Below are 12018 nucleotides of genomic sequence, written 5' to 3'. Positions count from 1 at the left end.
GGGAGCTCAGGCTGAGGGGGATATTTTCCAAGCCCCCCTCTTGGTTATGGGAGTGGGTGGGGTGAGGGAGACAGGGGAAAATGAAGGAGAAAACTGAGACCTAGGTTCACACATTCATTTAGAAGGAGTCCGGTTCTCAGGGGGAGGTTTCAGGACTCTGCCCTTGGCATTGGGGGTTGGGGGGTGGGGGCCCTCCCCTCCCCTCCCCTCAGCCCCCTTCCCCAGGGGCTGTTCTTCCATGCTCCCAGCCTCCCACCTTCAGCTCAGGACATGTTATAACCAAGGCTAAACTGTGAATTCCTGTTGGGACAGCCTGGGCCAAGCTCTCCAGGCGGGTGACTCCGCCCCAGCCCTGTCCATGGATTTCAGCAGAGAGCTGGGCCTTCTCTGGTGTGTCTGGCCAGCCTGGAGCCGGTGGCCTTCCAGCTATGGCCCCTGCATCTCTTTTCAATGCACTTTAATGATGTAACATATTACTAATAAACAAGCTATTTATTTACCTGTGCCTGCTCCTTCCCTTCAAAGCCATTCTCGTTGTGGGGGGTGGGGAGGGCTTCTGCGTGACTCGGCATGCCCTGCCTGTGTGAGCGTCACACACCCTCTCACTGGCCCTCTTCTTAGAGCCTTGGAGGGGAGGACACCCTCAGGAGGGTTCCTAGCCTGAGGCAGGAACAGGATCTGACCCCAGTGCCCCTGAGCAGTGCACCGCCTGCCAAGCCTTTGGTTCTGGAGCCCAGATAGCTGCACCCCACCTGCTCTCTTCACCTGAGGAGCTGGCCTTCCCCTTTCCCAGCCTCCACCTCGCACACTTCCTTGGGAGGCCTGACCTTGCTAGAAACAGCCTCAGGACTCCCAGCCTTCAAGAGACCCATCCTAGAGGGTAAGCTAATCAAATAAGACCCCATGGGATAAGCCTGTGGCGATAGGAATGTGTGTACAGGAGGCTAGAAGAAGGCTGGAGGGGGCGCCTAAGTGGGGGTAAAGGCCTGGCCCATCAGGTAGGACAGGGGCTGGTCTGCTTGCGAAGGGACAGTGGGCAGGGTTTGTGTGCTAGCCTGGAGCTTGACTGTTCAACCCCAGAGCACTGACAGGGCTGGGGTGGGATTTGTGACCTCGAAGCTCTTGAATTCCCTCAAAGATAAAGCAGATAGATTTTAGAACCCAGAAGGATGTGTGAAAAGGAGCCTCTGAAGCTGCAGTGGGTGATGGGGAGGGGAGGTAGAGGCTGTCCAGGGACATGGGTGGGCAGGACTAGGGCTGAAGGGCGGGGCTCATGGGAGGGTTTGGAGAGGAACCCTGATGTCCTCCAGGGGCCTCCCCCATCTCTTCTCCCCTCCCCTTTGTTCCCTTCTCACCTGCCCCTTGCTGCAGGGACCCTTGCCTTTTGGGGTTTGCTGGGAGGTTTTCCTGAGCAATAACTGCTGGAGAAGGGGATGTGGCCATGGAACTTGGGACAGCTCTCTCTCAGTCTGAGCCCAGCTTCCGGGTGGCTCTGGCAGATCCCATGGGGCTGGAAGTGCCTTACCCACTACACTCCTCTTCAGTCTGCCCCATGATATCCTGGGCCAGCCCCGCGCTGAACATCCTGCCTGGTTCTTCTCCACGCCCAGCCTTTCTAGGGTGACCAAGGTGGCAGCAGGTGCTGGGACCAGGAGTCTAGGAGTTTGGGGTGAGCTCTGGGCCAGAGGCACAGACTCAGCCTCCATCACCTTTTGTGATCCTGGGCAGGCCTTGCCTTTCCTAAGCCTCATTCTCCTCGGGCGTGTGGGGGGGCCCCTTCTGGCACACTGTTGTAGAGTATAAGACCAACTTACTTTGTCTCAGAATGAACTCAGAGTCTACGTCTTGGCCCCATGTGTTTGTTTTCCCAGCCAAGCAGCAGCAGCAGCACAGGGGCTTCCCAGCCACACACCCCCTGCCCCCAGCAAGCCCCTCTAAATGGAAAGAACAGGAGGAGTGTGTTTCAGGAATGGCTGGTAAGGAGAGTGTGGGCTCAAGCCCTGGCCTGACTGGATTGCCGGATGACCCCCTGTGAGGTCTCTGCCTTCTCTTAGACCTCAGCAGGCCCCTTCTTTCCTGCAGGGATGTGCTTGGTGCCCTATGGGCCTATGGCAGGGAACCTGAGGGACAGAACACACTCCTTTGTCGGGAGGCACCAGGAGAGGCCAGGCCGGCAGGCGGGTGGGAAGCTGTGTGCATGGAGGTGTGAAATGAGTCCTTGTAAATCCATGTGTGAACGAGCCAGCAGAATGGCCAGCCAAGCACAAACCTCCGTACCTCTGGCTTTCCCCTGATGCACAAGTAACACAGCGGGCGTGGGGCAGCAGTGGGTGCAGGGCCATTAGGCTGGGACCAGGGGCATGGAGGTCCACACAATGTAGTGCCAATGTTGGCTTTTGGGGGGCCAGACCGGGGTTGGGGTACAGGCCCAGCCATCTGCCCTCTGTCTTGTGCATTACCTGCCATCACCCCCGCCCCTCCACTGGGGAGAGGTGGGGTGCAAGAGAGGGAGCAAGGCTGCCTCTTTTTCAAATCAAAGCTCAGCTCTCCTGGGATGGGAGCAGGGAATGGGAAACTCCTTTATGTCTCTCTCCCCTTCATGAATCTAAAGGGCCACTAAGGTTTCCCCCAGGTATGTCCACATCTTGCTATCCTGTCCTCCTTGGGGGAAGGCCGCTGTGTTCTTTTTCTCGGCCTCTTGAAACCCTTAAACAGCTCCATCCATGTGCAGACCTGATATCCTGACCCAACACTCACAGCCCTGTGCACTCCTTGTTTTCTCCATCCCGTCTCCCCTCAGTCCTCCATTTACCTTTGCCGGAAACACTCTGCACCACTGCTTCTGTGAGCCTTTCTCCTGGGATGCCAGGAGTAGGATGTTCCCAGGCAGAGGTTCCAGAATGACCTTGAATTCTTCGGAGGAGTCCTGAACACATGTGCCCACCCCCTGTGCCTTTCTGTCTCAGTCCTGAGCTAAAGGGTGAGGGAGTGGATGGAGCTCTATGGCCGGTGCACCTGGAATCAGGTCCTGGGCCCTGGTGAGGGAAGGCACAGCCCCTTCCCCCAAGACCCTTACAGCCTGGTAGTGGAGGCAGATGTGGGGCTGGATGGTCATCATCTGTGCGATGATCCTAGGGGGGAAGATACCCAACCCCTGGGTGGGGGGGGGGGGCGGCGGGGGGATTAGTGAAAGCTTTGGTGGGCCTTAGATGTTGAGTTCCCCAGCTGGAGAAGTCACTGAAGAATAGAAGAGGGAACAGCACTTGCCAAGGCCTTGGGCGGCAGGGGGCGGGGGTGGTGTGCGAGCGCCCGGAATGTCGTGGGCTTGGCTGGAATAACCTGAGCTCCAGGAGGGCAGAGGGGCTCTTGCCACTTTTGCTCACAGCACTACCTCTAAGCACTGAAACAGTGCCTGTGTAACCACCTCTCCATTCTTTTAATATTGTTTCTGTTAAAAGTGTTTTTGTAAAAGACGAATTGTTAACCAATATGTAGCCTGTAGCTAGAGAGCATATTTGTATGAGAGTTCCAGGAAGTAACATCAAAGGAAGCTGATCTTAGTAACTGGGCATATCGGCTCAAAATCAGACTTCTTGATGAGTCTGACTTCAAGATAATCATCAGAATAGACTATACTGACTTACACTTACATATGTTCTGCTTTCCTGTCCCTCCTAATAAAAACCCCTGCCCATACTGAGATGTGAAGATGGCCTTTAGGGCTGGAGTCCACCATCTTCTCAGGCTGGCACCTGAATAAACTGCTTTCCTTACACCAGCACCTGCCTCTCCAGTACTGCCTTTCACAGTACCAGCCAGCCCGCACCTGAGTTTGGTATCACTTGGAATACATTCGTGTTGAGTGAATGAATAAGATGAAAGCGGAGAGAGTATCTGGAAGTGAGATTGATTGAGTTTGTCTGTGCCAGCTCCTGGGAGCAAAGGCTGTAGATCTTTACCCTGCCAGTTACAGGGAGCCGTTAAAGGGTTTTGAGCCAGAGTGGGTAGATGACAATGACAATGATAATATGAGTGATGGAGTCCTGAGACCCAGTTTTTCTCACATCTCATCCTTGCTGCCTCACTGCAAGCTCACCCCTCCCACAACCCCAGGCATTTCCGGCTGCCCGCACAGCCCAATTTTAGCCTCATTGTCTGGAAAAGCAAATGGATAATCTGGGCTGGGCCATTGCAGCCAGGGTTCTGGCCAGGAGGCCTGCGGATGTGGGCTGGTGGGAGAGGCTGGAATGGCTTAACAAAGGCTCAGGAAATAACTTCTATGTTGGTATTGGTTAACACTGGGAAGAAGAGGCCCTGGGGAAAAAACAAAAGACAAACCGCACATTCCCAGGTGAAGGAAAGAACATTGGACCATGTCCAGAGGTCCTTGCTCTGCCGGTGTGACCGCAGCTTTCTGGGGGTGATGCCCATGTCAGGACTGCTGGACCCACACCTGACTGGCAGTTTTTCAGGTCGGGCCAAAGGGATAAGGCTCAGAAGGGCTTCGGCGGAAAGCACATGCTTGGGGCTGGACTCATAATGCACAGGCAAACGCATGGCCTGCAACATTATCCAGCTCCCAGACATGTCCGTGCCCGGAGCAGAAATTGCTACTCAATCATCCTTGCTCCTGAGTGGAGATGAGCGATTTCCTCTGGAACTGTGTTCTCCAAGGGCTACTGAGCCCTTGAAATGCGGCTCGTCTCAGTTGAGATGTGCTGTAGTATGTGATGTACTGGATTTTTGAAGATGCATTGAAAAAGAGGATATATTTTATTAATAAATGGTTATATGATTACATGTGGAAATTTAAATGTTTTGGATATATTGGGTTAAATAAACTGTATTGTAAATGTTAATTTCACTTGTTTCTTTTCACTTCTATTTAATGTGACTGCTAGAACATTTAAAACTATGCGGCTCACATATATTTCTATTGGCCACCCCACCAGGGCAGAAAATTTTGTCTTTTTTGTTCATAGTTAAATCTCTAGCACCTAAATAGTACCTGAAATATAGTAGGTGCTCAGTAATTATATGTGGAATGAATGCATAAATGCCCATCAACAGTGCTCTTTGGGGAGCCCCCACCGGTTGGTCAGGTGGATTGTATTTGCTACCCTGAGCCTCTGTAGTATTTCCAGCATGGTGCTAAAATCCCTTATATCTGCTTTCTGATTTTAGAACTGGTATCACCGTCTTGGGACTCTCATGATACCCAGGAGGTGGGCAGCTGAAGGTGGACTTGGGTGGATGTGCTCCTCTGCTAAGGGTCCTCTGAAAGGGAACTTTCTGTTTCCTCTGATGAGGAAGCAGGACAGTGTGCAAATGATATGGAAATGACTTCTCACAGGCATTTGCATGCTTGGGGGTGCTGGGATGCTTCATGTTCACATTCTGACCCTAGCTGTTTGTCCCTAGGGACAAAACAGGAAGCTCTGGAGACCTTGAGCTCCAGGGAGAAGCAAGGCTACCTTAGTCTTTCCCCAGTCAGCAAGGGCTTTAGCCCAGGGCATCCTTGTCTCTCCCATCCATCAAGAGCCTAAAAATAGTCTGCAGTTCCAGCCTCCCACACAGCCGCCCTTGGAGCTGGGCTCTGTGCCTGCCAGCTCCTCTGCAGCCCAGGCTGCCTGCATGGTCCTGCCTCAACTGCCAGCTCCCTGCTGCTCACCCTCTGCCTCCCCGCCCCCCGCCCCCTGGACCCTGGGGACCCTGAATGGAGCGTTCCCGCTGTCAGGCCTGCTGAGGGTCTGCCTATTGCCCTGCCTACCCAAGCACTCTGGGCCCTTACCCCTTTGACCTCCAAATCCCAATGCTTCTGTCCACTCTGCTCTTCTTGAGGGGATGTTAGCCAGACACGGAGGTGGGGTGAGGGAGTTCTAGGCTGTGGAACCAGCACATGCAGGACCAAGTGGTGTGACAGACCATGGCAAGTGGTGAGCCCTTTGGAAGGACTGGTTGAACAAGATGGAGTGGTGGGACCAGGCACAGGCAGGCAAGCCTGTTAGCTCCCACCCCCGTGCCTGGGGCCTCCAGGCGTGCATCTCTGTCCTGCCTCACAGGGAGGGGGTTGTCCCTCTCAGATCTGACCCCCACCCCAACCCACGATCAGGACATGGCTGCTCTGTCCATGTCGCCTGGACAGCCAGGGAGAACTCTCAGTGCCAGGGCTTCCCAGTTTGGGCCTTCCACATCTCTGATTTATGGGAAGCCCTGGAGCCTTCCAGATCTGAGCTTCAGGACTCCCTTTCTGCTCATCAGGTCTGTGGGGGCCGGCAGGGCTACGCACCGAGGCCCAGGGAAGCAAGGCCCTCAAGGCAACGTGGAGTGTCTGGTAAGGCTGGGACCAGAACCTACAAATCCTGATGCCGGGATGGGACCCAGCCCCTCATTCTGAGGTCAGGCCATCATTGTTAGGGGCACATCCTGGTCTGAGTGAAGAATGAGGTTTAGGGGCCCACTCTGTGAAGGGCCTTCCTGGTGGCAAGTGTGACTGTACAGTGATGTTGTTGACTCATGACAGTTTCCTCGCTCTGAGCTGAGTAGGGTCCCAGCTGCAGGAAGTGGAGGCATCGAAATTCACATTTTCCTCTTCTGGGGGATGACTTTGGAGGAAATGCTGAGTTCATGGGGTGGTTCTTTCCACTCCATGGTGCCATGCCGGGGACCCTATTACCAAAGCCCTTTCTTGCTCCAGCATCTCCCTGTAGCCCGGCCACAGGCCTTGGAGGCAGAGTGCCGGCTGGGCATTATCGTCCCCTGGTGGACATGCCAGGGGTGAGGCCAGAGGGAGGGAGCTTCTTGTCCAGAGCTACCTGGCCCATCAGAGCCTGGCTTAGAAGCCAGGACTTGTGCCTCTTCCCACCCCTGCACAGCACCCTCCCCCAAGGAAATAAGAGTGGGTGTGAGCTAGATGTTTCTTGGCTGAGGTGCAGGTGTTGGGGAGGTTTTCAGACCCTTGAGGTTTTCTCACCCACTATGCCCCTCATTTCTCAGCACTTGGGAGCCCTCCTCAGTGTGCACACTGGCTACTCTGAAGAGTCATACAGCCTCAGTGTGTTTGATTCTGGCTCTGGGGCCTGTCAGAGGTGCTCCCCTCCCCTAGCCACCTCAAAAGCTCAGAGACACTTGGTGCTCTTCTGTACCCTGGATAGCATCCTTGGGACCTTAGATGCATTTCTCAGCTTGAGGAAACTACAGCCCTTGGAGAAAGCCCAGACTGTCCCTGTGAGTGAGGAGCTGTGGGCTGTTGACATCCTAGCCCTGATATATCTCTTCCTGCTGCCTACCACCTCCTCTGGAGACCCACCTCAATCGTGGGTAGAAACACAGGTGTAATAAGAGGGGAGCCCACACCAGGGAAGATGGAACTGTGAGGTACTCTATCTCTATGCCTTTCTGTGTCTCAGTCTCATTCCTTCTCTATTGGCTTCTTCGTCTCTCTATGTCCCTCCGGATTTTCTCTGTGTCTTGTTCTCTTGTGTTTGTACACATGGAACAAGGAGTGTATACACATAATATGCAGGCACAGAGGACCACACACATGACCTGCTCACACCTGCCCACAGTCAGGCATGCACATCTGTGCACATGTGCACCCCCCACAGAGCCCTCCCTCCTCGGATCCTGTCCACATACTCATGGGAGGGTGGCATGAAACTCTCTTTTTCTGTGTCCACAGGTTCAGGGCAAACCCACAGCTGGTGTCCAGGCTGTCCTTGCCTCCCTGGCACTGGCAACTGGGAACTTGAAAACCTAAGCTAGAACCCACCCTGGTAACTGAGGGATCTAGTGGAGCCACTGGGCCAACATGATCTGCGGGGGAGAACAGAGAGTGGAACATGGAGATCGATGTGGAGTTAATGATACACTGGCCCAGAGCACCTCCTGCCCCTGCCCCTGCTCCATTTGATGCCCCTTCTCGGTGGTCCTGCTAAGATGTCCTATCACCCACCTGGGAGCTGGGGACAGAAGACCACGACTAGACCGCAGGAAGCTCTAGGGTGAGGTGGCTTCAGAGAGCAAGCCTGAGGGACTGGACAGGACAGTGTACCTCACCCATGAAGAGCTGGGCGGAGGGGCAGATGTCCGTAGGGAACATCATGGTGACTCTATTTCTGTCCTTTCAGAACAATGGGCCGGATGAGGCCCCACCAGGTATTTGAATTTCCTGGGCGTGTTGGGACACTCCTGGAATGTTCAACCTTCCTGGTCTCCCTGGGTGGAAATGATCCCACAGCGGTGGAAGGAAAGGGGCTGTGCAGGAAGGAAGCCCGTGTAGTCAAGTCACCAAGGACTCTCCCTACCCTGGCATCCAGCCTCAGGCAGTCCCCAGATTCTGCCTCTGTCCACCACCCTCAGCACCTAGGCCTGTCTCTGCCCAGATCCCCCTGCTTCTGCGCACATACTTATTAAATGCAGGTTTTGAATGAAGGAGGCTTGCAAGGAGCAGGAGGAGCCAGGACTGGGCACCTGGGATGAGGCACCTCTCACTGCTGGGGCAGAAGCCAGAGCCCCTCCAGGCGCTGGGGCTGACCCAGCAGGAGCCCAGAGATATTTCCGAAAGGTGTCACTTATCTCTTCCCTCTTTGCCAGAGAGGGTACATTGATCAGCCTGGTTCGATTCAACAGGCAAGACTGTAAGGACGATATCACAAATAGCTACAGTGGTGACCGTACAGCACATATCCCGAGCGTGTTGGGACTGTTGTAGAAGTTGTACATGAATTATTTTAGTTAATTTTCTCACCAGCCCTGTGAGGTTGATACTATTATTGTTTCCATTTTGTACTTAGAGGAACTGAGGTGCAGAGAGTGTAATCAGTTTACTAAAATTTTGCAGCAAAAGGATTCATCCAGTTTTTGTCCTCAAGAAACTGGGATTTGGGACCGTTTTATCTGCTTGCACTCACACATCCTGCAGGGGTTTATTAACATTCTCTTCTTTGCTAGGCTCGTGGGTGACAGCAGATATACATAGCAGAGGTGAGCAGACAGCAGGGCCACTCTGGCAAATGAAAACAGACGCCTGTAGGACAGGGGCCGCCCCAACGGTCCGAAGCGCCTCACACACCGTCCGCTCAGACTGGATGCTCGGACCTCCGAGAAAGGTGGTAAGAGCACAGGTTCCAAGAAGCTCAGAGAGGAGAGGGCCACCTGACAATCTAGCTATCCTCTCAGTGACCAGAGACAGGCTGGGTGACGGGCCTAGCCCCCTCCGCTGGCTGGGTACCACCAAGGGACTTGAGGAGGGGTCAGCTTTTTCTTTCACTGGCTCCCGCCAGAACCATTTCAGAGAGCAGCAGATTTGGGGGCTAAAGGGAGCCCACATCCTGCTCCAGTCACTGTGAAGTGAGCATCCAAGGGTGGAGGGCCCCATGGGAGCTAAATCGGGCTGACTTAGTGGAAACCTCTGCCCAGTGCTGCCTCCAAGCCAGATCCCACAGGCAGACCACAGGAACTGCTGGGCCATATGTTGATGGAAGGCTTGCAAATGAGTGGCCTTTGGGAGGGCGCCCCAGTGCCCAGGCCATGCCACACTCATCCTGCCTGTGAGACTCGCTGCTGATGGAGGAACAGAAGGCTCGGCAGGACCTGTGCCAGAGCCCAGACCAGAGCCGCCCCTCGAGTCTCTTGTAGGTGCATCTGCCCCGAAGCTGAAGACACAAAGAGAGGACTTCATCCCACTACAAGGCCCAAGAGTTTCCTTGGGGTCCTTCCCTCCCACCTACTCCCCACAGGCCACTCTGGAGGAAGTGTTGGAGTCGGGGGTGGGCCCCCCCCCGGGACAAAGAATGGCTCCTGTGGGACAGTGTTTTCAGACAGATGGAAGTCGTCAAGCAAACCAAAGAGACAGACAAGTTTGGCCTTCCATCTCTTCCCTAGAGGGAGGTAGTTTGTGTTTCTTTATTTTTTAATTGAGATGAAAAAGTCACCATTTTAAAGGGTACAGTTCAATGGTTTTCAGTATATGCACATTCATCAATATCTAATTACAGAACATTTAATCACCCCAAAGAAGCTTCGTACCTGTTGTCAGTTACTCCCCCTTCTACCTACCCCTGACTCCAATTTACTGTCCATCTCTGGGTTTGCCCACTCTGGACATTTAATGTGAGTGGAATCATTATGTGACCTTTGTATCCAGTTTTCTTTCACTTAACACATTGTTTTCAAGGTTCATCCATGTTGTAACATGTATCAGTACTTCCCATCTTTTTTTCTTTAATCCTCACCAGAGCATATGTTTCCTGATTTTAGAGTGAGAGAAAGGTAGAGCGAGAGAGAGAAAAACATCAATGTGAGACAGAAACATCAATTGGTTGCCTCCTATACAGGCCCCGCGTGGGGATGGAATACGCAGCCAAGGCATGTGCCCTGACCAGGGACTGAACCAGCAACCTTTTGGTGTCTCCAACAAACTGAGCCACCCGGCCAGGGCTCATCTTTTTATTGCTGAATAATATACTATTGTGCGGATATGCTGTATTTTGTTTATCCATTCACTGTTCATGGACACTGGGGTTGTTTCCACTTTTTGGATGTTATGAATAATGCTCTATGAACATTGGTGTACATATTTGTTTTTTTTTTTAAAGATTTTATTTACTTTTTAGAGAGAGAGAGGAAGGAAGGGGGGAAAAGGGTGAGAGAAACATAGATGTGAGAGAAACATCCATCGGTTGTCTCTCACATGCCCCCAACCGGAGACCTGGCCCACAGCCGAGGTGTGTGTCCTGACTGGCAATGGAACTGGTGACCTTTTGGTTCGCAGGCAGGTGCTCAGTCCACGGAGCTACACTAGCCATGTTTCGTGTGGACATATGTTTTCAGTTCTTTTGGGTCTTTTACCCTGGGAGTGAAATTATGCCATAATATGGTAATTTTATGTTTAACTAATGGGGAACTGCCACACTACTTTCCACAATGATCATACAATTTTACATTCCCACCAGAGTGTGGTTCCAATTTCTCCGCCTTCTCACCAACACTTGCTGTTTTTCTGTGCCTTTATTCGTTCAGCACACATTTTGTATAGTACCTACTTGATGTGAGGCCTGTGCTGGGATAGGGGATGCAGAGGGCCTGAGATTCAGGGTGCTCTGGTGGGGTCAGCGGGAATAGACCGGAAACAGCGGCAGCTGGCGATAAGTGGAGTGAAGGATGGGTAATGGAGGCCCTGTCCATGAAGGATGCAAGGCAGGCTTCAGAGGAGGCAATGTTTATGCTATGGTCCCCGGTCCCTGCCTATGCTCCCTTCCCAGCACCGCGTGCTGGGAGGGGTGGTGGTCAATGTGCCAAGTGTTGTCATCTGAAAAGTCCCATCCTTGCCTGAAAGCCACCCATTAGAGCCTGTTCTATTGCATTGCATTCTCATCTCCAGATCACATGCCAGCAGTCTAAACCAGAAGAGAAAACTGAGGCTCAGAGCGGGAACAATTTGCCAAAGGTCACTCCAAAAGTCCAGAGCCTTGATCTCCAGAACCTAGGCCAGGGTCCTTTTAGCTCTGATTGGGTGAGGCCCGGAATAGCGTGAGGCTGTGGGAAGGGAAGGGAAGGGAAGGTGGCAGGAGGCTGAAAGAGGCGGGTAGGCCTAGTGGGAGGAAGCTGAGCTTCAAAGATTTTCCCAGGCTGAGGTGAGGGGCCTCTGGGCAGGATACGTGGGGGAATGTGATGAGTGGTGTGGGGAAGTGGTGAGCGATGGAGGCTTCTGGGACCTGCTATGACACATTTTTCTTCTGTTCAGTTTCAGTTATGCCTCACTTGCCCCCCTGAGACCCCTGAGTTGGGGGAGGGTTTGGTGCATGTGTGGGTGACTCTTAGTCAAACCCATTTTGATCCCTAGGGGGTAGCTGTGGGGGGATGAGCCTGAAACCAGTCAGCGAGCCACCTCCATCAGCCTTCCTTCCTGTCAGTGACAGGCCCCTCAGTCAGAGAGCAGAGACTGGGGGCCTGGCTGGGTTCCATCCTCAGTGAGCAGGAGTGAGTGAGGACTGGGCCTGGATGGCTGACAACGTT

Source organism: Pteronotus mesoamericanus, unplaced genomic scaffold (assembly GCF_021234165.1).
Source record: "Pteronotus mesoamericanus isolate MK-2021 breed Mesoamerican mustached bat unplaced genomic scaffold, CSHL_Meso_final contig_100, whole genome shotgun sequence".
NCBI lineage: Eukaryota > Metazoa > Chordata > Mammalia > Chiroptera > Mormoopidae > Pteronotus > Pteronotus mesoamericanus.
Note: the sequence above shows the minus strand (reverse complement) of the source record.